The sequence below is a fragment of the Callithrix jacchus genome, chromosome 6, assembly GCF_049354715.1.
Source record: "Callithrix jacchus isolate 240 chromosome 6, calJac240_pri, whole genome shotgun sequence".
In the NCBI taxonomy this organism is placed as follows: domain Eukaryota; kingdom Metazoa; phylum Chordata; class Mammalia; order Primates; family Cebidae; genus Callithrix; species Callithrix jacchus.
In genome coordinates, this window is record NC_133507.1 from 61430907 (window position 1) to 61443140 (window position 12234).

Sequence of the window (12234 nt, forward strand, 5' to 3'; positions counted from 1 at the left end):
TGCTGCATTTTGTTCTTGAGCCATCTGAGTTAGTGTTTTGTGTGTGCATCTTGTCCTCACAAGTGGACCTTATCCCACAGGCTAGGGACAGTTTGAAAAAGTACTTCAGTTAAACAAGTGACAGCTGAAAAACATCTGTGGGCAGAAATTTCAAACTGTCCAGCCCTAAGTAGTCTGGTAGTTTGGAGTGCAGGCTCTTGTATCAACTGACTTGGTTGAAATTCCGAGCCTACCTCTTAGTAGCTCTGCCACCTTGTGCAAGATACCAAGCCTTCTTACAACTCAGTTTCCTTAAAGAGGGGTAAAAATATAACCTACTTCATCTCTGTTTGTGAAGTCAAGGTCCAGTGATCTTAGCAGTGGCCAATGTAATAGGCATGCAGTAAATATCAGTACTGCTGTTCTACCCTGGCCGCTGCTGCTACTACTGTTGCTGCTATTACTACTATTACTACTCTTACTACAACTAACAGGATCACACTGATACTCCCTTGCACTGACTGGAGATCATGTGAACCTCAAATTATCCTGCAAGAGCTTCAACTCTGAGGGGTCTTATGAGTTATCAAAAGGTAATACTTATTAACTGTGGAATTTGGAAGCTAACTTGCCATTAATCTTGCTCTAAGCTGATAAGGAAGTACAGCTAATTTTTTGTTTTGTGATGAAATGTTAGTTTCTCACTAAGAGGGTCAAAATAGCAGTGAACTGCCTTTGAAATGCAAAGGCTGGTCAACCCTTGTCTTACTCTGTTACTTGGTTCTCTGCCAGTCATCCCATCCCATTATTCTTGTCAGATTAATGATCTGAGCCTCTCCCTGAGCCTTTTGGAACACATTGTCCTTTTCTTTTTCCCAGTAGGAATCCCCAAGGTAAGATTTCCTGACTTTTTCTTTCTGTCACAGGCCTTTGGGTTTTTCCTCACTGCCGAGGTGTCTGTTGTGACCCAGTATGTGGCTGCACTGCAGGGGCTGCTGATTTCAGAAGGGCTCAGGGAGGAAGCCCCTGCCCGGGGTGGTTGTGAAGATTAAATGAATTGATGTGTAGAGAGGGCTGTGACTTTCCTGTGCCTGGCATGTGCTGAGGACTTTGTGTTCCAGGCATCCAGGGCTTCCTTGGTATCTTGTCGAGTATGCAACTTCATGCTTGTGTAATAACACAAGCTGGAGTGGCCGTTTCCCAGATGTATGATGGCTGCTTGAAAGGCACCTAAATGTGTAGCTTCTGCATCTCTGGAGCTACTGCTTTCTAGAATTCACACTTAATTTCCCCATATTATTTGACCTGATCATAACATCGAACTAATCCAGTATTTAAAGTTTGAATTTTTTAGTGCTAACTATAATATAAAATAAGGTTATTGCCTTAAAGCATTTTTAATGTCTCTTTGGAAAGGTGGAGGTTACTGCTGTCCTTGTTTTATAGGAGATTGATTTTCTTGGTCAGGCACTTGGTCGCTGCCTGAACAAAAATGAGGACCAGGAGTCTCAGGGTCTTTTGCTGGCATCCTTTCGATGGGCGAAATAGGGGAGGTCAGGGCAAGAGTGGAACATGGAGACTCAGCAGTGGCAGAGACAAGACCGTTGCTTTTTGTTGCTACCTGGACAAATAATACGCTGTTTTTACCCAGACTGTTTTTGCTCTTTTCCCTTTGTATCTTTATGCCTCTGAGGCCCTGTAGTTGGAAATAGAAGTGAAGCAGGGGAGAAGTTAAGTTTGCATTTATTTCCTTGAGTGTATACATCACCCACCTTGAGAGTTTTATTGTATGCATTGTTTTTAAGGGCATTTTTGCTATCCTAATAGAAAACATAATGATTTTTGTTTTTTAAGGGAAACACTCACTTTTACATATATAATTTATATAAATTCCCTTTTTTCAGAACTTTTTGTCAGAAAACAAGATTAAAGGGCCTGAGACCACAAGAAACCCTCACTTTATTGTGCAGCTAGAAGTGTGATAGATAGGATAATGTGCCTGGTTCTCTTTACCACGGTCCACATTCTGTGGGAATAATGTACATTTCTATTGAACGCAGATATAAAATCAGTAACTAACATGTATTGAGTGTTTCCTGTGTGTCAGGCCAGGTTTTAGGTTCTGAATGCTTTGTGTCTCATTCAGTCCTCAGCACTGCTCCATGGGGAAGGTACATTTTACAGATGAGAAACTAAGTTACAGTGGGGAAGTCTTGCCCAGGTCACACATAGAATAAGCGGTGGATCCATGCTTTGGGTTTGGGCAGTCTGACTGTAGAAACTGTCAACTCAGCATCTGTGGGATTTCTGAGAGGAGGACCTTAAAGATGGATTTAAATGACCTCACTTTCAGATGGAATGCCAGGGCAGTCACTAGCTCTTCTGCGTCTCTGCATAAATCAATTCCCTCCTTGGGCCAGGGAACATATTCAGCACCTTCTTCCTCCTTGCTCCTTCAGGTTGAAACACAGAGGTGTCCCTGGTAAGGTTTCAGGGGGTAGAAGAAGCAATCATCTAAACTTCATTTGGTATAGAATTAAGCTCCATAATGACAGCACACTCTTTTCAGACAGGAGAGCTTCAGGTTTGATGTAGTGAATTAGAACCTGAGGACTGCCTACTCAGAGTTGAAGAGAAAATGCTTTCCTTGTTACTGTGCTTTCTGTGCTTAGAGGTCTTGTGTGTGTAACTTCCTGCCTTGGAAAATGTCATAGGTTTTGCTGCACTGTGTGCTAGAAGGGGGAGTGGCTACTTGAAAGTCATGTTCTTCCCACGGCATAGCATTTTATTTTCTGGTTTGATGCCCTGTCATACTGTCAGGAAAAGCTTAGTGTTTTGGCAAATGGCTAAGCCTGTTGGTTCAGAATTAATGAGAGACACTATTTTGAGCAAACAGAAATTCATATGAAATGGCTCACTTTGGGGTGTGGTTTCTGCAAATCTATTTAATCTAAAGATTTTTAAAAAATAGTGATCACTCTTGATGTTCTGTACAAATGTTGATTTCAACACATTTGATTTATGAAGAACTTTCTAGAGGTTTACCACTGCATTACGTAAGGTAGATCTCATGCTCATGTTCACTTACTTTTGCCTGTTAGGCGTGTGTGTGTGCTGTGGTTTGAATTCTGTGTGCCCTCAGATTCATATGTTGAACCTAATCACCAATGTAATGGTGTTAGGAGGTGGGGCCTTTGGGAGGTGATAAGGTCATGAGGGTTAAACCCTCATGAATGGGACCAGTGCCTTTTAAAGAGGCCCCAGAGAGCTGCCGTGCCCTTCTACCATGTGAGGACACAAAGAGAAGGCACCATCTATAAACAAGAAGGTGGGTCCTTACCAGGTAGTGAATCTCCTGGTGCCAGGATCTTGGACTTCCCAGCCTGCAGAACTGTTTTTGTTGATAAATAAGTTTTTGTTGTTTCTAAGTCACCCAGCCTAAGGTATTTTGTTATAGTAGACCCAGTACCCAAAGACAGCGCTTATGTATGTGAATGTGAATTTCCCTTCCCTGGTTTTACATAACAGAAATAAAATCTGGTACTGAGCTAAAGCAGTCTAGAACTCTAGAAAGTTACCATCAAACTGCCTCAAGTATGGGAATCCATTCAAATCAAGCTTATGCCCTAGTTTTTTCACTGTCCTGGGTACATTGGTATAACTTTGGGTAGCATCTCTTATTTACTGGGAAGGACATCATATCCTTATCAGCTTTGAGTGCATTTTCAGCTTAAGTCTGCATCTTGAACACTGAAAACTCCATAGCTAAAACTGCCAGTAAAACATGCAACAAAACTTAACTTGCTTCTGTCACTTAGATGTTATCCAGAAGGTGCCAGAGGAAGGTGTGCAAGGTGGTTGAGTTTTTACACCCATAGCTGCTAGGTTCTTTCATTTTCCTTTTGTGCTCTTTGGCCCTCATAAAGTGCACTTTGATGGGAGGGTAGGGGTTGAAGAGTTAGATCTTGTGTAGGGAGGAGAGGCTGCTGCTTTGAGCAAGGTAATATGGGCACCCCAGCAGCCCTGGAGTCAGCTTCTGATTAGTATGGGAAAGCTCTGAGAGCCCCTGAGGCATCCAATCAGGAAATGATGTCATCATGATTATGAGCACCTTGGCCCCCAGAGCATGGGCTCTGACACCAGACAGCCATGGTTCAAACCCTGGCATTGCCCCTTCTAGCTGTGTAACCAAATTATTTAGCTTTTCTGTGCCTCATTTTGCACTTTTGTGTAATGAGAATATACTACTGCATTAAAGGAGTTAAAACACATTTTGTTTTACAATTAGCTAACTCATGGCTTTTGTACTGAAATTGAGATAGTGTCTTCTAATTACTTAGGGTTTGGTAAGCTCATAGTGGCCAGGGAGGTGAGGCCTTAGGCACGCCATTGGACCTCCTGCCATATTATTTTGCTCTTCCTTTTTCTTTGTCCCCTCAATTACCTCAGTATCACCAGAGTGTAGATCTGACCATATCTTCCCCTTGCATAAAGTTTATAAGCATTGTTGATGGAATAAAACCCCAGCTTCCTAATAATGGTAGATGAAGGACCTGCCTATTTTTCAAGTCTTGTCTGCAGGTGCTTTCTGCTGTGACATGAAATGCTTATAGCTTGTTGTTCAGGGTTCTCCTTTCTTACCTGAGTAACTTCTCTTCATGACACATTAATGAAGAATTCTTTCCTTAAGAAGCCTTTCCTGATCATTTCCTCCACCTCAATCATACCCACCTGCACGGAGTTAAGTACCTCACCCTGGTGGTTTAAAAGGGTTCTGTCCATACTCTAACTAGCTAGCTTGTCACACAGTACTGAAATTGGCCTCCATTTTCTCATCTTCCCTTGAGACTGGATACTTCCCAGAGGGAGAAATGCTGTTGTTCATCTCAGCATCCCCAGATAGTGCCTGCCACATGGCAGGTGTTGCTGAACTTTGGGTCAGTGCAGTCTGCCTGGAGGCATTTGGGACACCCTGTCTCGGCAGCAGGTTATTCCAGTATGTGTGCCTCTCGGTGGCAGAGGGAGCAGATGTGAGGCACAGCTGAGAGTTCAAATGAGTAAGAATATATCAGCTTAGCAGGGAGGGAGGCAGAAATATTGTAAATATTTAGGTGTGTATATTACTGCATAGTGTAAGGCTGAACATCGTTTCTAATCAGCAGCATCACTTCTGATTTTGGACAAGTGCTGCCCTAGCCAGAAAAGCAATGAAATGATTAATAAAGTGAAGGAAGAGTGAAGCAGAGAACATGAAGAGGCACTGGTTAAACTTAGAAAATAGAATATATATGAAAATTAAAATCCGTTGGTGGGGGTATCAAGTACTTTCTTTATAGTGAACCAAAATATTTGTTTTGAGTTTTAGCAACAGTTTATAACTATGTGAATTATGGTTTGATGAATTATGACAAAATTCTCATACATGATTCTTTTTTTTATTTTTTGCTTATGTGAATAAAGACAGTAAATTAATGTGGCTACCTGATGTTTGATATCTTGACAAATGTTAACATTTAATGAAAGCTCTAGCATGGACCAAGAATGTAGTGAGTTCTGGAAACTGAGTTTTTCGTTCCATCTGTACCCCATCGGTGAGAAATACTTGGGGAGATCGTAAGCAGCTTCAACAGCTGCTAGCAGTTGTTAGAGCAACAACTTAATGAAATGTTACTGGGTGAACCTGATGGAAGAGAACCGCTTTGCTGTACTCCTCTGCTGGAATTTTTGCTCAGCTGTGCACATTTAGCTGCGTGGGGACAGGGTTGAGCTTCACAGAAGAGTGTCTGTCTAGGGGTGTATGAGGCAGATCGGACTCAGTATCCCTCTATACCTCTCTTTTTTCCTTCCTGTAAGGGCCCGAAATATCGTTAGTAAATTAAATTTCACATGTTACCAAAAGCTACTGAAGTCTGCCTAAAACAAGAGTTTTTAGACTTGAAAGCAGAGCAGTTTGGTTCTTCACTTATTTTTTCATTTATTTTTATTTCCTTTTCCCCGAGCCTCCATTTGTATAGCCTGCTCCTTCTGTGGAGGAAAAGGCAAACATTAGGTGTTTGGTTTCAGTGTATCTTCAGTGGTTAGTTGACATGTATTTATTGAGCACTTACTATGTTCTAGGCACAGTCCTCTGAGTTGACACAGTGATAAGCAATGGAGACGTTGTATCTACTGTCATGGGGTTTATTGTTTAGGAGACACAGACATTAAACAGTTAACTATATAAACTTAATTTTAAAAATGTGTTCAGGGAATACATATACCTGGGTAAGTTACGTTAGCCACATTAGGACTAGTTGAATAGGTTGTAATGGAGATAAGTCATAAATATGTATTATAAATAGAAATAGGTTTTGGTCAATAACATCTTATAAGTTACTGCATGTATCATACATTGATTATAGATTTTCAGGAAACTTAAATAGTGTGAAACTGGAATGGAATATGATTTAACACTTGATTGTATGTAGCACACTTGAGGACACAGCAGCCAATCTAGCCCCCCATGGTCATTAACTTACTGTCTTTACTCTTTGCTGGCCATAGTTTGTATCACCTGTAAAATGATGTGCTCAGGCTGTCAAATTTCCTTTCAAATCTAAAAATATGGATAACTTCAATAGAGAGCTCTATGGCCCCTCTGCTCCTGAACTGAGCTTCTCACAGTCTTTCCCAATTCTTTTAATGGGAGAACCATTCTTCTATTGACTAGGCCAGAAATCTTGATGTTCCTCGACCCTTGTCTTTCTCTTAGACCGTATATCCTGTCCAATATGTTAGTAAATCCTATGCTTGACCATATTTCATCAGCTCCCTACTGTCATCCTGGTCCACAGACCCATCAGTTCTTGTTTGGATTATTATGGCAGCCTCCTCCGAGTACCTCTTTTTCTGCCTTTGCCCCTCTGTGGTCTTTACACGGCATCCAGAGTAATGCTGTTCAACTAAGGTGACTTGTATTATGCCTTTCCTCGAAACCCTCCAACCCCTTCCCATTTCCGAGTGAAACTCAAAATCCTTAAGGTGGCTCGTGAAGCCTTATAAGATCTGGCCCCTCATTATTGTTAGGGACAAGCTGTGCAGGCTGAACCCTTCCCTCCCTCTGATTGCTCTGCAGCTGCATTCCTGAAGCCCTACCTAGGCGCCACATCAAGGCTGCCAGACGTGCTGCAATTAAGCAAAGCCTGATTACAGCCATCCGTGCAGCATGGGCAGCTCCAGGGAGGACAGGGAAAACATAAGTTGGTTATCCATACTTGTAAATTCCCCTTTGACACATACCTGTTAAAAAAAACTCCCGGTTTCTCTCTTTTTTTAAAAGACTGCCACCACAAAAGTCACAGGATGATGTATTGTAAGTCTGTTGCAAGTTAACAAATGATCTCTGTGCCTGTTGCCAGCAGATAGATTACCTCAGTCCTAAAACCCCCTTATGCCCCTCTCACGCTATGTAAACCCCTTGTTTTGTAAGGTGAGGGCTGCCTCCTCTGACTGTTACAGAGCAGCCCAGCAGGTTAATAAAACTTTCTTGCCTGACTTTGGCCTCCTTATCTTGCATGCTGCTGCCTTGGCATCTTTGCATGGGCTGTTCCTTCTTTCTAGAATACTCTTTTCCTTACCTCCTGCAGATCCTGGCTCAAGTGTCACATCAGTGAGACTTCCATGGCCTCATATTGCAACCCCCTCATCTATCCCCTGCCCAGCTCTATTTTCTTTATAGTACACATCAGCATACTGTATATCAGTGGTTCTCTCAAGGTGCGCTCCTAGACCAGCAGCATCAGCATAAACTTGATAAAAATGCAAACTCTTGTCCTCTCCCACCCTAGACCTTCTGAATCTGAAACTCTAGAGGTAGGGCCCAGCAATCTGTGTTTTAAGAGGCCCTCTAAGGGTTCTGAAGCAGGCTGAAGTCTGAGAACCACTGCTATATATTACATTTTGTAATTTTGCTTTTATCTATATTTACCTCTCCCCCTTACCCCTACCCCAACTTAAAAGTCAGCTCTGTGAGAGCAGGGGTTTCTGGTCTACAGTCCCAGTACTTAGAACTGAAACTGGCACTTAGTGAGATCTTGGCAAATAATTGTTGAATGAATTAATGAACATCTGACTATATAGTAAATTAAGATTAAAAGGATATTGAGCAGCAGAGTTTAATGTATGATTCTTATAGTTCAGTGACTCTTCAATGTTAGGAGTTTTCAGTGTGAGATTTTCTTTTATTACAGACTTGGAAATCTGCAGATTCTTTGAAGATTCAACTAATCCTTCTCAAAACTTTGTAAAAAAATGATGTCCCTTGTTTGCTTAAATACTTGTAGCAACTGGAGTTGTGTTATTTTAATCTTCTCCCATAGGGATCATATCTTTAACATGTACAGATGGGCTATTGTGGCTTAATGGAGGCTTATGATAGTAGCACTAGTTGAATGGAGATTTGTATAAAAACGATCACCTGCAGGTATACGAATATTGTATTGGAAATTTAGACTTATTAATATATGATCTAAGTAGTTCGTGCCTGTCTCTGTGGATATGGCCAGCCAGAAGCCCTCGCTGACTTTGGAAGCATACCTTTGGCTTAGGAAACAATAATACCTGTATAATATACTTACCTGGTGCTCTCCTCACAACAACTCTGTGGGTTCAGGGCAATAGGTCCTTCAGATGAAACATCTGAGAACTGCTAAGCAATTGTGGACTTGTTTAAGATGATTCTGAAGGTCACAAAAGCATATCACTCTCAGATCTCCTCAGACATCACTTTCACTTCTTGCCATTAGGTTTCACCCCTACTCTGTGCCTTTTGACAGTTCAACAGCCCCAGGGCTCAGTTCCTTCCATTGTAAAGTAAGGAAGGTTGACAAGATGTTCTCGGAGGACCTATCTTACATCAAAATGTTCTAATAATCCTTCATTAGTTGCCATCACTAAAGATGTTCTCAGTACTATTTTAAAGAATTCAAATCAGAGGAAGATGTGGGCATAGAGAGGGGAGTAAGCCAAGGCTGTGTCCTGTGGCCGCTTTTACCAGAGCATCTTTAAAAATAGTCCTCCCACCCTGCATTGGGGATCCAGGGAAGAATGGACATATGGTGTGGGAATTATCTGTGTTTTTCCTTTGTTCAGTGTAATTATCATATTTAATAGAAAGTTGACCACTAGTGAGCTCTCCGTCACGTGTATCATTGGACTTGAAAATTTTTTCTCTTGCCTGGAACCTTTAGCACAGCTGGCCTGAGACTCCTGCTCCAACCTTCCCTTCTGTTGCTCCTCCAGGTTTGACCACTGACTCCACTTTTTATTGAAAATTCATCTGCTTTGGGGCAAGGGTTCTGTAGCTCTGACATAGATGGGCAGATTATCTGTGGTTTGCTATTTTGTTCAGCTGGTGCTCTCCACTGCTGTGGCTAATTGACTCTATCAGTCAACTGAACTCTGAGCCAAATATAGTTGGCATTGACCACCACTTATTCTTTTTGTCCCTGTTATTGTCTTGATTGAGAGAATGGCTAAGGAATTGGGGAGAGAGTGGCAGCCTCTGTATTTTTACCAAGAATCATCTGTTGAATTTTTCTTTTGTCTGTCATGAATTGATTTGATTCCTTGTAGCAGGTGCAAAGGATGTAGCCTATTTGAAGGAACCTGGTTGATGGCATGTCAAGAGTCTACCAATATGAGACTCCAGTCATGGGAAGGCTTGCTTCTTTGCATTTCTTTTGTTTTAAAAGATGAAACTCTGCCCTTTATAAACTGTCTTAGGATTTCTTCTTTTGTTGTCAGAGAAAGGCTGTGAAATTGTCATTCTCAGATGTTTCAAAGAAGGTCATGACTACCACTCCCTCATTAATAGACAGGGAAGATGGATTTGTCTAGAGCAGTTTATAAGTGATTCTGTAGGGCCCCAACTTAGGAAATACTGTGGATTATGTTTTTTGACTGTGAATGACTTGGACACCATGCCGTGGTTGGGGCCATGGCGTGTAGAGCCTAACAAGACCAGTAAGCACCATTTGCTTTCAAGAAGGAATAAATAGAAATGAAAACCAGGAGTCTGATGTGGGGTGAGGGGAAGGGATTGGGTGGGAGTGAGGGTGTCAAAAGACCCTCTCTTGTTCTACCTTGTTCTTCTTGGGATACCGGGTTCTCTCCAAGCAAGATGAGTGGTGTGTCCCAGTTTGTAGCAGTGTGTGAATAACTGATTATTAATAGTAAGATGCCAATGTATTTATCGACTTGCTTAAAAGGTAAGCAGATTCAAGGTTATCACTCTAATAATATGATTGTACCAGCCTGCTATCACCCTTACACAGTTCATCAGAGGTTTTCACAAATGAGAGACAAAGGAGTAGTGCCACATAAATCTGTGTGCTAAGAGTGATGTTTACCTATATATATAGGCTCTCTCCCAGCATGTCACACCTGCAGTGAGCAACTGTTACTGATAAACCGCTAGTAAGTGTTGTGATTGTAAATTATTTTCATGCACTTAAAAACTATTTCATAAAAATCTGTGTATTCCCAAAGAGGTGTGCCATGTGGATGAGTTTATTCTACTGGACATATGAGACATAGTTGAGAATCGCTGGGTTAGATAGTTCTGTGTGGGATATGATTTATATTTTTAGGATTGCCCTTGGACTTACTGTGTCATAAGATACATGAATATGCACACACAAATACTTTTTTCCTGTCACTCTTTCTCCACTGCCATGGTTCTCTTCATCCAAGAGGCGAAAGAAGAAGCTGTAGGGTTGGCTGTGCATTGAGAGCTTCTAGTCCCACCAAATCATGCCATTGTGCCTGCTAGGAAGACAGTAATCTAGAGCAGTGCTTCTCTTCTTCCAAGTATAGTCAGCTGGGGATCTTGCTGCAATTCAGATTCTGATTCAGTAGGTCTGGAGTGGGACTCAAGATTCTGCATTTAAAGCCTTACAGGTAATGCTGGTCTGGTTTATGGACCCCACTTTGAGTAGCAAGGGTCTAGACTAGGATGTTGAAGTGACTTCTGTCTCCTATTTTCCTAGAAGTGTTTGATTCTCTTTGTTGTAGGTTTATGTAAGTATAGCCCAATAGCAACTATTGACAAAAAACTGAATTAGATTCTTCTTGCAGTATGTTTTCTTCCCCCTTGAGATGCCTCTGCATTTATTTGTTTTAATTTATGCCTCTGGCACTAAAAGCCATGCTTGATACTAGAGCTGTTTTAACATCCAAAATTGCACTGTGTGCTACACTGTTTTCTTGCTAATTTTTTACCAATTCCTTTTGGGAATTGCAATGACTTTGGCCTCTGATGCAATGGTTAACCCTTAGCAGTCAGGAAGTATGAATCAATGTGGCTAGATGGAGGAAAGGCAGGAGGCTGTAAGAGTTAAGAAGCCTTTGGATACAAATAACAGAATACTATTCTGAAAGGAGATTAAGCAACAGAAATATTAATTATCTCACATAGCAAGAAGTCTGGGCATTTGGTTTCAGGGTTGGTACAGGGGCGTTGAGATGTCACAGAGGTCATGCACTGTTTCCTGCTTTCCCTTCTGCACTGTCAGTTGGGGGTTGGGCAGCACCTGCCTTCATGGGCTGTTACCATCCCATCCGTCACATCTTCATGGGCTGTTATCACTGCCAGCATCACCTCTTCACATGACTGTTCTCAAACAGGAAGGAGAATGGGGAGCAAAGGAGCCTTGTAGGATTGTTCTTTTATTCAGGAGAAAAACTTCCCTACAAGAGCCAGTACTGTATCACCTTTGGATCTTACAGGCCAGGACGGGCAGAGCCTCAGACCATTCACTGGTGGAAAAGAACATCTGCCATTATTGGCTTAGATCAATAAGATGACTCTCCCAAGGCCTGGCAAACAGAATCAAGATTCTGGTAGAAAAGAACAGGATGGGCTGGGTGTGGTGGTTCACGCCTGTAATCCCAGCACCTTGGGAGGCCGAGGCAGGTGGATCACAAGGTAAAGAGATTGAGACCATCCTGGTCAACGTGGTGAAACCCCGTCTCTACTAAAAATACAAAAAATTAGCTGGGCATGGTGGCGCGTGCCTGTAATCCCAGCTACTCAGGAGGCTGAGGCAGGAGAATTGCCTGAACCCAGGAGGTGGAGGTTGCGGTGAGCCAAGATCGCGCCATTGCACTCCAGCCTGGGTAACAAGAGCAAAACTCCATCTCAAAAAAAAAAGAAAAGAACAGGATGTGGATGTTGGGTAGTCAACCAACAGTGTGTGCTACAAGAACTGATGTTGA

At 42.0% G+C, this 12234-nt stretch overlaps 1 protein-coding gene across 4 annotated transcripts in view; it reads left to right on the forward strand.

The window, feature by feature from the left end:
- The window catches only part of STK39 (serine/threonine kinase 39), a 316648-nt gene that overhangs the window by 84724 nt on the left and 219690 nt on the right, over window positions 1-12234 (forward strand). The gene's annotated exons all lie outside the window — the stretch shown is intronic.